Source organism: Calypte anna, chromosome Z (genome assembly GCF_003957555.1).
Source record: "Calypte anna isolate BGI_N300 chromosome Z, bCalAnn1_v1.p, whole genome shotgun sequence".
NCBI classification, from domain to species: Eukaryota; Metazoa; Chordata; class Aves; order Apodiformes; family Trochilidae; genus Calypte; species Calypte anna.
Genome location: NC_044274.1, coordinates 65,574,701 through 65,590,849, shown reverse-complemented (window position 1 = coordinate 65,590,849; position 16,149 = coordinate 65,574,701). Strand labels below are relative to the sequence as shown.

At 39.8% G+C, this 16,149-nt stretch overlaps 1 protein-coding gene across 4 annotated transcripts in view; it reads right to left on the bottom strand.

Moving 5' to 3' along the window:
- Positions 1-16,149, bottom strand: part of PLPPR1 (phospholipid phosphatase related 1) — a 132,452-nt gene that overhangs the window by 34,563 nt on the left and 81,740 nt on the right. The gene's annotated exons all lie outside the window — the stretch shown is intronic.

The window sequence follows — 16,149 nt, the reverse complement described above, 5'->3', positions numbered from 1 at the left end:
TTTCTTTATATTCAAGCACAAACGTGAGTGGGTACCTATAAAATCCCCAGCATTTGTTTTGATATACTGGACACAGATGCCCTAACCAACTTCAATCTCCTAAATTTTTTCAGTTTCTAATTCTAGGACCTAAAATAACAAATGCACAAATCCCTGATTTTTGTAGGTGTGGTCATCTTGTTTTTCCAGTTTGCCATCACTGAAGGAAGAAGTAAAAGGAGCAGGCTGGATCACTTAAGATAAAGACACAAAGCAACCAGATATTTCAGAAAACAGATGCAGTTTAAAAGGGACATTCTTAATCCTTATCAACTTCTTTCCTTGAGTATACTTGGGAAAAATGAAAAATGTTCCATAATTCACTTTAGAAAAGCAACCAGTAACAGGACTGGTTGCTTAATGGCCTCGATTTGATGATGTCATAATCCTTAATATTTATCATCACTACTCCACTGTAAAATAAGAAAATGCTCTTATCACTGTTTTACAGAGAGAGGACAAAAGATGAGGAGATAAAGTTACTGCCCTTACAATGAAGCTTTTGGCACTGCCAAGATTAGCCCTTTTTATGGACCAGATTTTTCTGGATTAGTCAATAATCTGCACATGAAAAATCTCAATGATATGTACTTAAATCCTTCTTCTGCAGAAGCTCATTCACGGTAGTGTTCAGGCAACACGTGTCTGATTCAGCACCATTTGAAAACTTTTGCTTGATTTTAAATCAAGCTTGACAACAAAGCCAGATTTTGAAATGGATTAATTCTGTACCATTTAACCTGTCCCTTGCCACACCCGTACACCTTGCATGGCCCTACAAGCCCACACCAATGCTGTCCTTGCAGCCTTTCCCATCACTGCACACCCTTGCTCCTCTTAAATTGTAGCAGTTCTCAGTCAGAAAGTTGCTTTCCTATGTGCCCAAGACTATGAAGCAAGTCTCGCAATCCTCTTTGGGCAAATAGTAATTGTTTGATGGAGATGTTAATGAGGCATTAGTGTAACATTGTGTCCTGAGCATAAAGACAGGAAATCTTCTAAGTAAGCAGTACAATTCTGTCACACTGATCCCAGGGCTCCTGGGATGTATAGAGAAATCCTCCCCTTCACTGACAGCACAACTCAGAGACCACTGCACATCCAAGCCAAAATTATTACAATACCAGACATGGGGACTGAAGTCCCAGACTGCATACACTCTCATCACTCATTGCACAGCACTCCCCAGTTCCCTTAACAACAATCAGAAGATATGTATTTTTATTTTTTTAAAAAGTTAATTATTTACTGTTAGTCACAGAAAAGAGGTCCCTGTCTTTTCAAGTGAGAAAGCAAGAGGTCAGCTTCATTTGGGAAAATGAAACATAAAGCTGTAAAAAACAGATTAATGTATAAAGGCACAGCGGGAGGCAAAGCTTTTTGATCAGCTTTTGCTGAAGACTCTCCAGAGTTTTTAATTGAAGAACAAGAAATTGAGGAAGAAAAAGAAGAGGCTATAAAAAATTCTCATGTACTCTGTAGGCATACAATCTCCATGTCCTATAAGACAAGTACTACAGAAGTCCCCTTTTACTGTGTATTTTTTTACTCATATAAAGCATTATGCAAATCCACATGAATGAATTTAGAAACTCCCAAGTACTGCTGGTATTTATACATAAATAGGTGAATTCTTTCAGCTTATCAGCTTTCCCACACAGCACTGATAATGTGCTGTGTGTAATCCTACAGTGCTGCTAATATGCATGACTGATAATTGGAAAATTATTCTTGCATACAAATGATAACATAAAAGGCTACATTTTTACTTCCTCTGAAAGAAATCAAGTCAGTATTTTGCACAAGGTGTTCCCCATCTGATAGTCAATGGGATACCCACTGATAGCCTTGCTCAGCTTACTTGTTTCCAGAAAGCCTCAGTAGGTCTCAGTTCATGCACGGAAACTGTCACAATTTCACAAGCAGAGCACCACAAACCTTCCTGAGCATCTCCAACTCTAAACACGAGCTGTGGCTCACAGTTTCACCCATTTAAATCAGATTTCAATGTCCCCCCCTCTCTAGTGACCAACTGTTATGCAAAAAAAAATCCGGTGTGGTTTTTTGAGCTAAGGTAATGAGATAGTAAGTGTTGTAATAGACACACTAGAGCATCCATCAGTCATAGCACATGAGTGCCATGGCAACAGACACATTAGCAATGTGTAGGGACTCCTAAGTTACTGCTGGAAGAATTTATTAAAATTGTGTCCTTGCTCTCTACTGGGTAAATGGTAATATCAGAAATATTTAACTGTATTCCGGTCTGGTTTTCCCATGGATGGGTGCATGTCTTTCCTTGTGACAGAAGCCAGGCTGCTTTCCCTTGGAGATGGGACCTTTAGTCCTGCTGCAGCAGAAGAGGAATATTATAATTATGACAAATTGGAAGAAATTACATGATTTATCAAATTTCATGAGCCACTTCTACCTTTCTAGGAGCAGATCAAGCCCTCTATTACTGGTTCTGTTTCCTAAAGTATCCTGATTAGGGTGGGGTACAGTGCAGGTACAGTGGCCAATAATTTCTTTGTGTTTCCCTTATTTGTGGCCAAATACACACATCTTACTAATCCATCATTCACTTACTAAACCACCCTTTACACAGTTTAGATTACTTACCTCTAGTCTTTTTACCTGACATAAAGAAAGCAAGCAAGTATCTCATTACTTACATTTTGTTTTCTTAAAGTAACCCAGCTTCAAATACTGGCAGAAGAACTACAGGTTTCTGGAAAATACTGGATTTGTACTATTACCTGATAATTTTACTTAAAACAGTTACTTTGACAAGCCTCTCGCAGTATGTCTCTGGGAATCTTTTCCAAGCTCCTGAAATTTCGTGTCCTGAAACCACAACAGTAATATCTTAAGAAGGATTTACATTGTCACACTGTAGTCTTCAAGTTGTAAGGGAAGTGTTAAACACCCCCTTAGAAAAGCCTGTCCTTACAACTAACTAAGAAGATGGAGACATCAATTAATCAGAGCCCATCTGATCCAAATGTGATGGCAGCTAAAAGTTCTGTTTTGCAGTACAGTAGGTATCTCCTATCAGCACTGATATGAGTTAGCGGTGCCACTTCTTCAGGAATCAGCAAAAGCCTCAGTCTCTAGAAGCTGTTAAGCATCTGTACTGCACTATTTTACCCAAATTACATGGCTTAAGTTTCACCTTCTTACTTATGTAGCATACCCAGGTCTGTAGAAAGAGGAATAGTGTATCAGACAGTAAAGGCTCTTACAGCCTCTTAATTACATTAATGCTTTTAATAGATGGTGTGGGTCTGGCTGACTGTGTAACCTTTTAGTTGCCCAGTGACTGGATGAAGCAAATAATCTACTTTCAATGAAAATATTAAAAAACAAAGCAAAGCATAGGAATAGAGGGATCTGCAATAAACAACTACTTCACTTGGAGACAGTGAGAAAAATAACCTATACTGGACTTCCACTTAAGAGTAAAATAATTCCAAGTGAATATTTTCAGTATGCCAAATAACCAGATATTGTAAATTGTCAGGATAAATATGAAAGCTAATGATCTTTCTAAGCTGTGCCTCTTCAAACAGTTTTCTCCCCCTCCTCTCATACCTGATTTCGCAATCTGCATCTGAAATAATTTTTCCTGAGCACCTGCAGCGCACAAAAGCCATGGTCTGTTTGGAGGGCAGTCAGGCAAAGAACATGGCTTTGTCTCAGGAATTGTCAGTCCAGTCAGCATGGTGCAACAGGCTGCAGAACAGCATAGGGGCAGTGAGGGGTTACTACCACAAACAGGCATTTGAATCTTGGGCTGTGTAGAAATCAGAGCAGCCCCTACAGAGCTTCTCACAAGTCCATTTCACAAAGTAACTGCATTATATTACCATCTGAGTAATTAAATTGGGACTAGGAATAGGTTTGTAAATTTGAAAAAGGCACTGTCACACAAAAGAGGACTTTTCATCTTCCTAGGGTACCTGTTCCAGGAAAAGAAGTTTGGTCAGAGCAGCATGACCTCTAAATGTACTGACACATGGTTAAAACTGTTTTAGCTTCCTCCATATGTAATGGTCCTTGAACAGCTTCTGTATTCTCTACCACATTGTCAAAGAGCTCATGCATATAAAGAAGCCAGATTTCTCCAGCTCTCAATGTGTAGTTGGAGCAGTGCAGTTCTCCTACTGGCATCAGAGACATCAATGTTATAAGCAGTGCAACTTTTTCCTGTGTAGGAAATCAAATAAGTAACAGAATGAGGCACCTTGATTATCAGGTGTAACTCAATCTACTCTATGCACTGCACTGCTCCATCTCTCTCATCTTACAGCAATGATTTTCAACCTTTTAATTAGTGGATGCTTACATTTTACCAGCGATAACTGTGTAATAACTTTAAGCCTGAATTCCTTGATAAAATTACGACCCATGGATTGCTCACAGCAACTGTCAGCTGGAGGGGAGGAGGGATGCCTACCCACACACTGTGCTGGGAATTACAATGCTGTAATAGCTTTTATGTAGCCAAGGACCAAGTATAAAAATGAAAAAAGCCCAAAGCACCAGTGACAAATATCTTTGTGTTTGCTCATGTGGGAACTATCAGACATACTGGGCCTCTTTTTTTTGAAGTAGTGCTAGAAAACTGATGCAGAGTTGGCAGATTTCTGAACTCCCTTTGCAAGGTCCATTGCAAGTTACAATCCTCTAGTGCTTCCATCAATTAAAAATTTTTAAAAATTTTTTTGTTGGCATCTGTCTTTTTGAAGACAGTAATTTATTTTTACATTAGTAATTTTCCATGTTGACACAAAAATCTAAGCTGCATATGGCCTCTGCCGTTATTTTGGGTTTCCATTACATGTGGATCTGCTTGTAATGGCTTTTATTTCTGCCACCTCCATTCTCTTTCAATCTGTACGCAGATGTGAAAAAGAACACCTTCATATCCATATTAGTCCTCCCAAGCAAAGACAACTCCTACAAGTGTTGCAACAGTAAATGGAATTTTGCTCTGTTCCAGAAGGAGTGAGAAGAGCTTGGAAAACATCTCCCATCTTTCTGAGGGAACAGTAATGATATGCCACAAACTTGGTAACTCCTTGTCTACCTTTCCTCTCAGACTGCTGACAAGGATGCTAGTGCACATGTCAGCCTTTGGGATGATTCCTCTAACATCAGCACTGGTAGCTGAGTAAAGAGTAACTGAGGTGCTGTATCAGGTGAATGTACCACATGGTATGTCCCTGTCCAAAAAACAGCAGAACAGCATAGTTGACTAGTTTTCCCAGATTCACTAGGACCAGTCAGTCTGAAACTGATTTTATCCACTAAGAAAGATTACAGTAACAGCAGTTTGCAGTTCCTTCTCTGTCCTATATACTCTGCTTGCTCAACACATCTCTCCTTTGTGGTGGAGAAAACTCAAGAGATGGATGTACCTGTTTCAGCCCCTGGGCTGCTGGATGTCTACTACAGCAGAAATGTTTGTGCAAGCATTTGCCATCTAATGCTGTGTCTGTCCGAGAACAACACACTCACTTCTGGCCAAATAGGGCATGAATGATTCTGTCCTCTTGGTTCTTTTCTTTTTTTCCCTTTTGATCTGTGACCACTGCTTTAGTAAAGAATGAGTCTGTTAATTTGGAGACTGTTAAAAACTCTCTTACAAACAACAATGTCAAATCCTTTATAGATCTACTATGCTGTGGTGATGGTGATGCTAACTTGCCCGCTCAAGAGGCACCAAAGGAAAGCACGTATGTTAGAGGCTTTATCAACTGCCCACTTGGCTCAAATGTCAAGCTAAGAGGAAAGTGGATAATCCCAGTGAGTCCTACCTTCCTATTAATTCTTCCTGTTAGTGGCTTGAAGCTGTTCACACCTGTGTAACATATAATCTGCATTTTCAGCTATTTTGTTTTAAACCACTGGCGGATTTGTGGTGTGCATTGGAAGCTGTACCACATCACAGAAGTCAGGGATCAGAGAATATTCTAAGTTATTCTTTTTTTCGTGGTGAGGCTGTGGCACCATTGAATAATGCCCCACACTCTCCCCTCATTGATAAAAATCAGTGCTTTGATGCTACATAATTTACTGGCCTTCTCCCACACATTCTACTACCATTCCAATACAAAGACACGTGCAGAAGTGACCATTTGCATGACACTGCTGCATGAAATGCCCACATAGCCCTCTGAATTCCTAATGAAAGGGAAAAATGCACAACTCCATGTATTCATAAGGCAATATCTGCATTAGCTATTGATGTCCAAGAAGGACATGGTCCTGTTGGAGCAAGTCTAGAGGAGGGTCACAAAAATGATCAGAGGGCTAGAGCACCTCTCCTATGAAGATAGGATGAAAGAGTTGGGGTTGTTCAGCATGGAGAGGAGAAGATTCTGGGGAGAATTTATAGCAGCCTTCCAGTATCTGAAGGGGCTACAGAAAATCTTGGGAGGGACTTTTTACAAAGGCAAACAATGACAGGACCAGAGGAAATGGTGTGAAGTTGCAGCATGGGAGATTTAGATTGTATATTAGGAAGAATTTCTTTACTGAAAGAGTGATTGGGCACTGGAACAAGTCACCACTCCTGGTGGTATTTAAGAACTGTGCAGATGTGGCACTTCAGGGGAATGCTCTAGTGGACAAGATTGTAGGGAGGTTGCTTTTTTGATTGTTGAGTGTGTGTATGATTGGACTCAGTGATCTCAGAGGTCCTTTCCAACCATCACTATTCTGTGATTCTGAGCAATCTGATCTAGTGAAAGATATCCCTGGTCAATGCAGGAGTGCTGGACTAGAAGACCCTAGTTAAGTCCCTTCTAACCCAACACATTCTGTGATTCTATGATTGTGTGTCTGGAAGCAAAGCTGGTCTGGGCAAGTATTAATTTCCCTGCAGAATGCCTGGTCCTTGTTTAGGACCCTGGGCACAGGGACAACGGGAGGGCACCATCCTGGTGCACTCCATCTTGTAGCAGCCCTACCCTGCTCTCACTGTGTCCATCACAGTCCTGATGAGATGGGATGCCTCAGGACTTGAGCTCTGCCAGAGAGGCTGAACTCACTCCTTGATGCTTTGAAGGTGAGGGTTTTCTCACCCTCTTCAGAGGGAATGACACAAAGGGGTGGATGCCCCTGCAACCTATGGGTGGTCAGCCAATGCTACAGACACAATTGCACAGAATTTTATGTGCCTCAGACAGGAAGGGAAATAAATGGACAAAGAGGGGGGCTTCAGCAGCACAGGTGTTGGGAACTTGAAAAAAACACAGTATTGTTTTTTAAAATCACTAACAGCACAGGAAAATAATTTCCCCCATGGCTTGCAAAGGGAAGGAATGAATCCCCAGCTCACTTACAGAATCATAAAACACCTATGTTGCCATATGCAAGACAGTCTCTATAAAAATCGATACTAATGATATATTTTCCTTATCTAGAAAATAAACACTGTGACAAGGCCTAACATTTAGCTCCCCCTAGTATAACTTTTTATATCAATACATCTGTTCATCCACTTGCAATTTCTCTATTTTGGCAAGCTCTGTGTCATTCTAATTATCCATTTTCTGTACAATCTTTAAATATTCCTTCTCTTCATTAAGATTCAGTTCCTACACAATCATGCTATATCCCTTTGTCCCTCTTACTAAACAGACAGTAGAAAGGGTTCATTAGTAGCAATTATATTACCTTTCTGTTTCTAATTTTTTGACATTACTGGACATTTTATGGAGCAGGCTAAAATGAAATGTGATTTACTTAAGATTACTCCAATTATAATGAGATACATGCTAGATTTTTTATTATTATTGTTTACTTAAGGGAAGTATTGATGTGCAATACTGTTAAACACTGAGCTTGATCCAAAGTAGATCTATGAAGGCTTATCAGCAGGGGGCATTAATGCAACATTAAATTCCCATTGCCAAACAACACAACAGACATGCAGAGACTGTAGTGTTTTATGGTTTTAATATACTATGTTTCTCCCCTGTATTTTTCACAAGACCATCTAATTTTTTAAGGTAGAGCTGGAATTCCAGGCCATTTGCTGACAGTAGCAATTTGTTTAATAGCCTATTTCAGGTTTTGTTCTGATTGTAACAAGAAGTCTTTGTCACTGTTTTGTGTGGCTTAAAACAGGAACGGCTGATTTTATGAACAGTAAATGTGCAGCCAGAAATTTCAAAGGGGGATATATCCAGCAGAGAGAATAGGTGAATAGCTTGTGAAGGTTATTTGGTGACAAGCATCAAGCTGATATCAGACTGGGCACATTTAATGAAATGACTGGCAATGCCTTGATTCCCTATGCTTGTGCTCTGACAGTAGCTACTGAGCTGGAGAAGAGAGGTATTTCCAGAAAGCAATTTTTAAAGAGCACCATTTCCCTCTCAGAGTGCCCATTTCACTCTCTACTGACTCTGAAGGAAATGTAACCAAGCTGATAATTTATATTATCACTTACAAACAATTAATCTAGATGTTCATGTCAGCAGGATTTTATCTGGTGTTAATTTTCATACTCTACCAAACAAGGGAAAGAATACACTTTTTCCCCTAAGTCTTCTTGAAGGCAATTCACAAAAGCTTTTCTGTCAGAAAGTTGACTTGGCAGTGAGCTGGTGACTGAGGGCTTTAAATTAAAGATCAAGAAAGAGATATCTGATGCACTGTCTTTGCTGCTTAGTTCTTTACTGGCTTGATCCTTACTCTTGCTGCACAATAATATCATTCTTACTTTGTTCACCATTAGCATAAAAGTTGCAGAATCCAGTCTGATCTTCCAGTGTTAAATTTTGCATGTCATCTACAGTATGTCCATATGTGTAGCATAAAGAGCCAGTCATTAGAAATTTCTACAGTAGTTACATTCCTTGGGCTAGCACTGTAATTTTTTCCCCTCCACAATAAAAAGCTATAAAGGTTGTTAATATTTTTAAACTGAAACTGAGTTTGTCACATCCATTACCTGACATCCACTACCTGACCTGAGTGGAATTTTAAGAAAATTGAAGAGCAGTTTTAAATACAGTGACATTGGAACTTTAAGCAATATTCTGAGGATCGCCACATTAAGGAAGTGGATTATTAAGCTCTTTGTCTGTTACAATAATTACAACTACACTCTGAATTAAATAGATTTTTCAGGTTGAGATCCTCTAACTTTGGCTCTCTGTGAAATTTGCAGCTGTCTTCTGTGTGTGAAAATTAAGACTCCACTCTTAGTAAAGCTTGATGCAATCACTATAATTTTCCTTTATGTTAGGTCTCATAGCTGTCCTGATAAACGCCAGGATGAGATTTATAGAAACAAAAGTAGTAGAGAATTAAATTCCCAAGCTGTCAAGAGGGATCATGTATCAGATTTTTAAAAATATATTTATTTTGTACACAAAGACTGTTATCACTGTTACCAAGTGTTACTGAAGCCTCCAAGCCCCAAGCATAGTATATATCTTCTTCCGAGTATGTCCCATGAGCTTTTAAGCAGGTGGTATTAATTCTCTGTCTGGTGCCAAATGGCACATGGCCAGGAAACTGCTGCTTCTAGAACATAAAACCTTAAAATGATCAACAAACAATAGCAGAGAGTAAGTAATATTCTGAGGAGAAAAAGGGTGTGATAAAATGGCATGTGTTTGGAAAGATTAATTTTTTTTTTTTTAGCAAAAGAAGCAGAGCACAGATATTTAACTACTCTGACGTTAAATTAAAAGAAGCCAAGGGTATGTTTTCTTTCTTGTTCTTTTGATTTCCCCATCAAGGCATCTGCAGAATCAGCATTTTCAAATGAAGAGAACATCACTGGACTTTCTGGTGTTCAAGCATGTAATAGCAACCAATTATACCTACACAGCCCCTCCAATGACAACTACAGGTTTCCCCAAGTAAAAATTTGCAGTTACAACTAGAAGAGAGCGAGAGGAAAAGAAGAGACACTGGGATGGCAGATACAAAGCACCACATGTGGCAGAGTGAAAATGAATTAAACTCCAAGACTGGGAACACTGTGTATCTAGTGCTGGTCTAAACCAATCAGGACTAAATCATCCTCAAGACTTACTAAAGGGAGCTCTTACTAATTCCATGAAATCTAGCATCTGACACATAAGTAAAAACTTCTATGTTTCTAGCACCATACAACCAGCCACTGCTAGGAACATGTGCATTGGAAGAGTTTGTGTGGCTGCAAGACTTGTAGAATTCGTTGCTGATTCTTTTAAGTGCAGGCTGAGTTCTCACCTTATGAAACAGCCCCAAGGAGAGTCAGGAAATAGAAGAAAGTTTGCCAGGGTGTCCTCAAAGCACTGTTCTCCAAATTGTCATTCAAAAGCTTCAGAGTTAGCCTGCCTAGAATATGATGATATTCTGTGCTAAAACACAATAGATAACATACAGCACTAAGCCAATCAAGGCTTTTCCCTCCAAACTGAAGATGTTCTATCCCAGCCTTCCAGCAGTGGGCATGTTTTACCAGGCTTCAGCAGATCCAGTATCTCAGCAGTCTCTACACAGAACTGCTCCCCAGGGAATTTGTCTGGGCTCTGGCTACGTATCTGAAGAACAGATCTCCCCCCAGCTATCTGACTTGTAACATATAGCAGTCTCTCCTGGGCTTAGGACAGGTTTAACAGTGACCCTAATGAAAAGAGCATTCTGCAGTGCAACAAAGCCTAACAACCCTTCCACCAGTGCACAGTTCAGCTACAGCAGCACAGGGACCTAGGTGATGCACTAGTCCCCAACATGAGGTACACACTGGGGGGCAGGTGTGACAGAACAGGAGACACTTTTCCTCTCATGGCATCTTCACGCCATAGCAGAGGTGCTTTAGTCATGAACAAGATGTTGTGTTCAGGAAAATTTTGTCAGGATAAAATTATTCAGCTTGATTTTACTCAAGATCATTCTGCAATACCTAATGGTACATTCCAGCCTCAGATGTATCTGAATTTGTCAAACTTGTTGGGAGTTCTTAAATATTGCAGTATATATAAAAAAATTATTGTAATAAGAATTCCGTATTCAGTTTTGCCCCTCTAAATGAACACAAGATGTGCCCTTCTGCGAAAGGGCTATTTTGTGATTGAATCTTTTTGACAGCAGTTCCCAGCCTGGACTATATTGACATGAGTCATTCAGCACATTAGAAATACTGCTAAATCTTGTCATAATTCATTAACAGTCTAATTTCAGTAATGCAAACACAAAATCACAGCCTATTTACTTCTGAAGTACGACAGCCATTCCATGCAAAATATGGTTTTGATTGGCACACTCATCCATTTTATTAACATAAGGCTGTGTGCTCAAAAAGTGTCCAATACCAAGACTGCCCTGGAATTCTGTAACTCTGCCCTTGGCTAAAGCAACTTCCAAGCTGCCATATAACCTTGAAAATGGTTCACTGGCTGAGAGCATTTCACTGTACAAATGGCTCATAAAAGCTGCTAAATCCATTGTGCATTCTAAGGGTATTTTAATCTAATACCTTTTCAATATAATTGAAAATTTGTATTTTCAATTATAAAGAAGTTTTCAGGAAAATCTGTTCCTCAAATTACAAGAAGAAACAAATCCTGACAAGACACGAGAGTCTGGCACAGCAGACTAGTACATCTTTTCATTATGCTGGAAAAATGTTCATGATTACTCTGTGGTATCTTCATGTGGTATCTTTAAGCAAAGAACCTGAGAGATGCAGAGGTGTATTTTGATTTCTGGAGTGTCCTTGTAGGTAGAAAAGCAAGCATCTTTCTGAAGACTGAAGGAACTGACAATGAGAGAATCAGATGAGAACCAGGGTAATGCAAATTACAAAAGGAGCAAAGATCTGAAGAAAGTAAAAACCAAACTACAGCAAAACACAATCCTTTCTTTCCTTGTACTTGTGTTCAGACAAGAAACTTCATTTTTATTAACGGATTGAGTGACACTTATAGTAGTCCACTTCAGGAAAGTTCAAAAGAAAACATAGTTGAGGAGAATTTTGCCCACTCTGACTTCTAGACAAATGCCAAGGTGCACTGCATCAGAATAGACTTTTACATAGTATATACTTTCTTCCCAGTGGATTGTTTATTCTTGTCCCCTGTGTATCTTTCTCCAAAGCAAATCAGTGTATATATCCCCATTATATTTTAGTGACCTTTGCAGGCAGACTGGCATGTTGAAAAGCTGTAAGGTTTGAAGAACAGCAATAACTTCTGTTTTGTTCTTAGACAGAACAGAGCTATTGTTCCACATATTTCTCAGTTCGGAAAATCCAGTGGCTCAGAGAATGCAAAAACCTAGATGTTGCCCTTTTCTGCTGCATTTGAAACAAATGCTGATGTTGCCATTGATTCTGAAACATGTTAACAGCTGCCCCTTCCTCTGAAAGCTTCATTAATTAAGAAAGTGCTCTGGGTAGGCGTTTAGGGTTAGAAATGGGCAAATAATTTTCCAGCAGTAACTGCATAGGCAGAATCAAGTAGCTGCTGTCAGACCCTGTCCCTTTACACAGCAGGGGTCCTGCCTTCACCAGGCTGGTGGCTCCTCCACAAGCCACCAAAAAGGTATACACCTTATTGCTCTTTTGCTCTGTTCAAAGTCTATTAGGTAAATTTTGATAAGCATTCAGATCCCTACTCTTCTTGCAGTCAGAGAGTGCTTCCTCATGAATGCCTGGACTCTTCCTTCATAAATGATGCGCCAATGGTTTCATCAATTACAACAAATGACAATTTGAAATTCTTTGCCTAGCTGCCAAGTTCTTAATTTATTATTATTAACTTCTTGCAGCAGCCTCTCCAATATTCTCCCTCTCTTTCCTACAGTGGCATGGCACTGTGAAATATTTGAAGCATCTGTTTAATACCCCTCCTTTTCCCATATGCATGAAAACACTTTATTGCATTTATAAATGACTAATGCTTCAATATTCCTATTCTTCTATCTGCTGAGGAAAAGAAGAAAGGGAAAGGCTGACTAATTGTGTTTCGGAGACAGCAGCTTTACATATGACTGCATTTATTTATTACTAAAATACATTTTAACATATTGTGCCAGAGCAATGGTGCTACAATCTGATAGATGTTTGGTTCTACAAGAAAACTACTTTCTTTACCTATGAAAGATTGTCTTTATAGTTCAAGGCCATTAAAGGAAGAAAAGACATAGAAAGAAAGGACAAGGTGAGTATTCAACTGGCAACTGCTGAAATGAACCCAAATTTGGGAGCTTCTGCCTTCCAACCTGGAAGACTGGGATTTGAACTGTCCTCCTGCTGCAGCTGCAGGTTCAGGCTTTTGGAAAGGTGGCTTTTTTGCCCAGAAACTGCTGTGCAAACAGCTGTGTATAGCACAGAGGGACAGGTAAATGGGAAAACATTGAAGTCTTTCAAGCACTAGACACATAAGACTTTAAATGAAGCTACCAGGTGACATGAACAAAAAAACCCAGATGGCACAGGTAAGCTGTACAGCTCCCTGGCATAGGAATTACGGGTGCTAGCAATTTACAAGGATTCAAAAACCAGCTGTAAAAATACATGGAGGAAGAATCAATCACAGACTATTAAATACAGTGCTAGCCTCTCTGACCAGGGAGGTACCAACACCATGTCAGAAACAGTCACCATTCAACTGGCCTCTTTCATGCCCTTTCCTAGCAATCTCCTGCTTACCACAGCTGTTCAGAGCCCTGCTGTCAAGATAGGCTGTTCTTGGTCTTCCCTTATGTTCTACTGGTAAAAGGTGTCATCCTCCTAGGCCCAAGGATTTCCTTAGGTTGGGAACAACAGAGATCTTTTCCTCTCTCTCCTAAATCAGATCAATATCCTCTTAATGGCTGTGAAGCACTTTGGTGTCTTTAGACGGAGAGATGTCCAGACACACCACATCTCCAGATGAATCCTGTTGTAATTAGCACCAACAAAGCAGTACAGAGAGGGCTACAGGACAGCGGCCAACAGAGGCATGTGATGGGCCTTGCTGTCCATTTGGTTCTCAGATCAGGGCAGCAGAGAACTGAAATGTGTCAGAGAAAGGAGTGCAGGCCACATGCACTACAGACCCTGCAGGGTCCCCATCTCACAGCACACAAGCAGAGGCACTCTGTCCTGCCCCTGCCTTACAGTGCCTGAGTGCAGAAACACAGAACCTGATCTTGCACAGCTGGTGTCTGACAGCTTTGGACACATCTGTGTGCTGTTGCTACACTACATCCTAACCAGGATCCCAGGTGTGGCCTCTGAACATAAAATCTCCCAGAGCCACAGACCCTGCAAGCTGACCTACCCAGTTTGCTTTCCTTGCTAACACCAAGGAACCAATCCTCCAGACCTGTGGAGTGGCGCTCTTCCAAAAGTAGGAGCCACACCACACAAACACAATCTGCAGTTCTCTAATCTTCCTCTTAGTCTTCAGCATTTCAGCATCTTAGAAAAGTCTCAAAGATGACAATGCCTTGTCAGGCACAGGCTATAGAATTTATATCAATCTGCACCACAACAGTGAATCTTGAAAATCCAGGATCTCTAGTTGCCTCCTAAGTGAACTTGTTGGACAACATGGCATCTACTACCAGAGTTTCAGTAATACAGCAAATTAGAAACTACATTAAAAATAATTAATTCCAAACAGTATTTTCTCATGGAAATTTATTGTCATGGTCTATGTTTAGATTTTTTGTGTTCCAATACTCTTGTGCTGTACTGCTGTGTGCAGTGAATGGGACCAAGTTCCTCAGTATCAAGGCAGTCCAGAATTCACCATTCCAAAACCATCTGTAGAGGATGAAAAATAAAATCTGGTTTTATTCTAACAACACTGACCTTCTTAGATGCTTGTTCCTTGACTATTCCTTCCAGGTACAAAGGCTTTCCCTCCAAGCTGACAACCTCGGAGGCAACTGGACCTCTTAATCTTTGTCATTCATAGAATGGCATTTATTAAAATTCATAAAACTTGCCTGTGCTTCCAGGCTGATGTTATTTAACAGAGTAGTGCAGGTTTACAGTCACTAGACATTGGTTAATGCAGCAGTTACACCCAACAGAAACTCTCTGCTGATACCAAGATTAGAGGAGTCTTAGACCAATCATAAGAATGAAACAGAGACAATATTTTAGATACAAAAATATCCAAGACATCTTACGTCACCTAAGTGGTTACAGTCTTATTAATATGTATAATGTATTGTAAAATCCATTTTATTTGCCTCCAACACTTTTCCAACTCAACAGGAAGCTTTTAAAACAATTACCTTATCAATTTGAATTTAATCTGCTGCTTGCAAGTCATGTTGTGCCTGAGCCAATTAATTCATACACCTCTTTATCATGGATAGGCAGTTATAATAAAAAATTGATAATGACCACTTCATTTTCCAGAATATGTAGTAATCTTACTGCATCATTGTGAATGCAGGATAGGGATGAGGTGAGAACTTGGGGTTTGAAAACTTCCATAAAGACTCTATGGCTTTGTGCTCACTTTTGTCCCTTTCACTTAAGGATACATCTTCCCTTTTCAAAATATTAGAAATAGTCTGCCTGAACCTGAACTCAGATTTAACATGACTTATATTCCTCAAGATTCTCCTTCTCCACATACAGTCTCCACATGCACAGAGGACAGTTTTATCTGCTCCAGGCTCTTACTACTACTCCAAAGTGCAGAAGTAGGAGGTATTAAGATGCACACGTGCTTTTTGTAAGAAGCTTAACAGTGGACAGTTTTGAGAAGAGTGTAATGGAAAGTAATTCAGTATGTAGATGTTAAGAAAAAGCATCACAGCAATGCAGATTATTGATTTAGATAGCAGACTGAGCTGTCAAGGCTTGGAATAGGAATGTACCTAACAATGTTGAGATCTACCACAGGGCATGTGGGCAATGAAATCAGCACACTGACTATTGTTAACCAACACACAGTTTCATACTGGGCATGCAAGTACCTAGGTGAAAAGGAAAGGATACCTAACTGAAAGGGTTGGGAAAACAAAACCGGTCTTAAGATTCCAACTGCACATAGCTCCTATATTCAGGATATTTTCACATTATTCATTCTTTCATCCTTTTAACCTTTCCTTTACACACCCCCCCTTTTTTTTTTCTTTCTTTTTGCT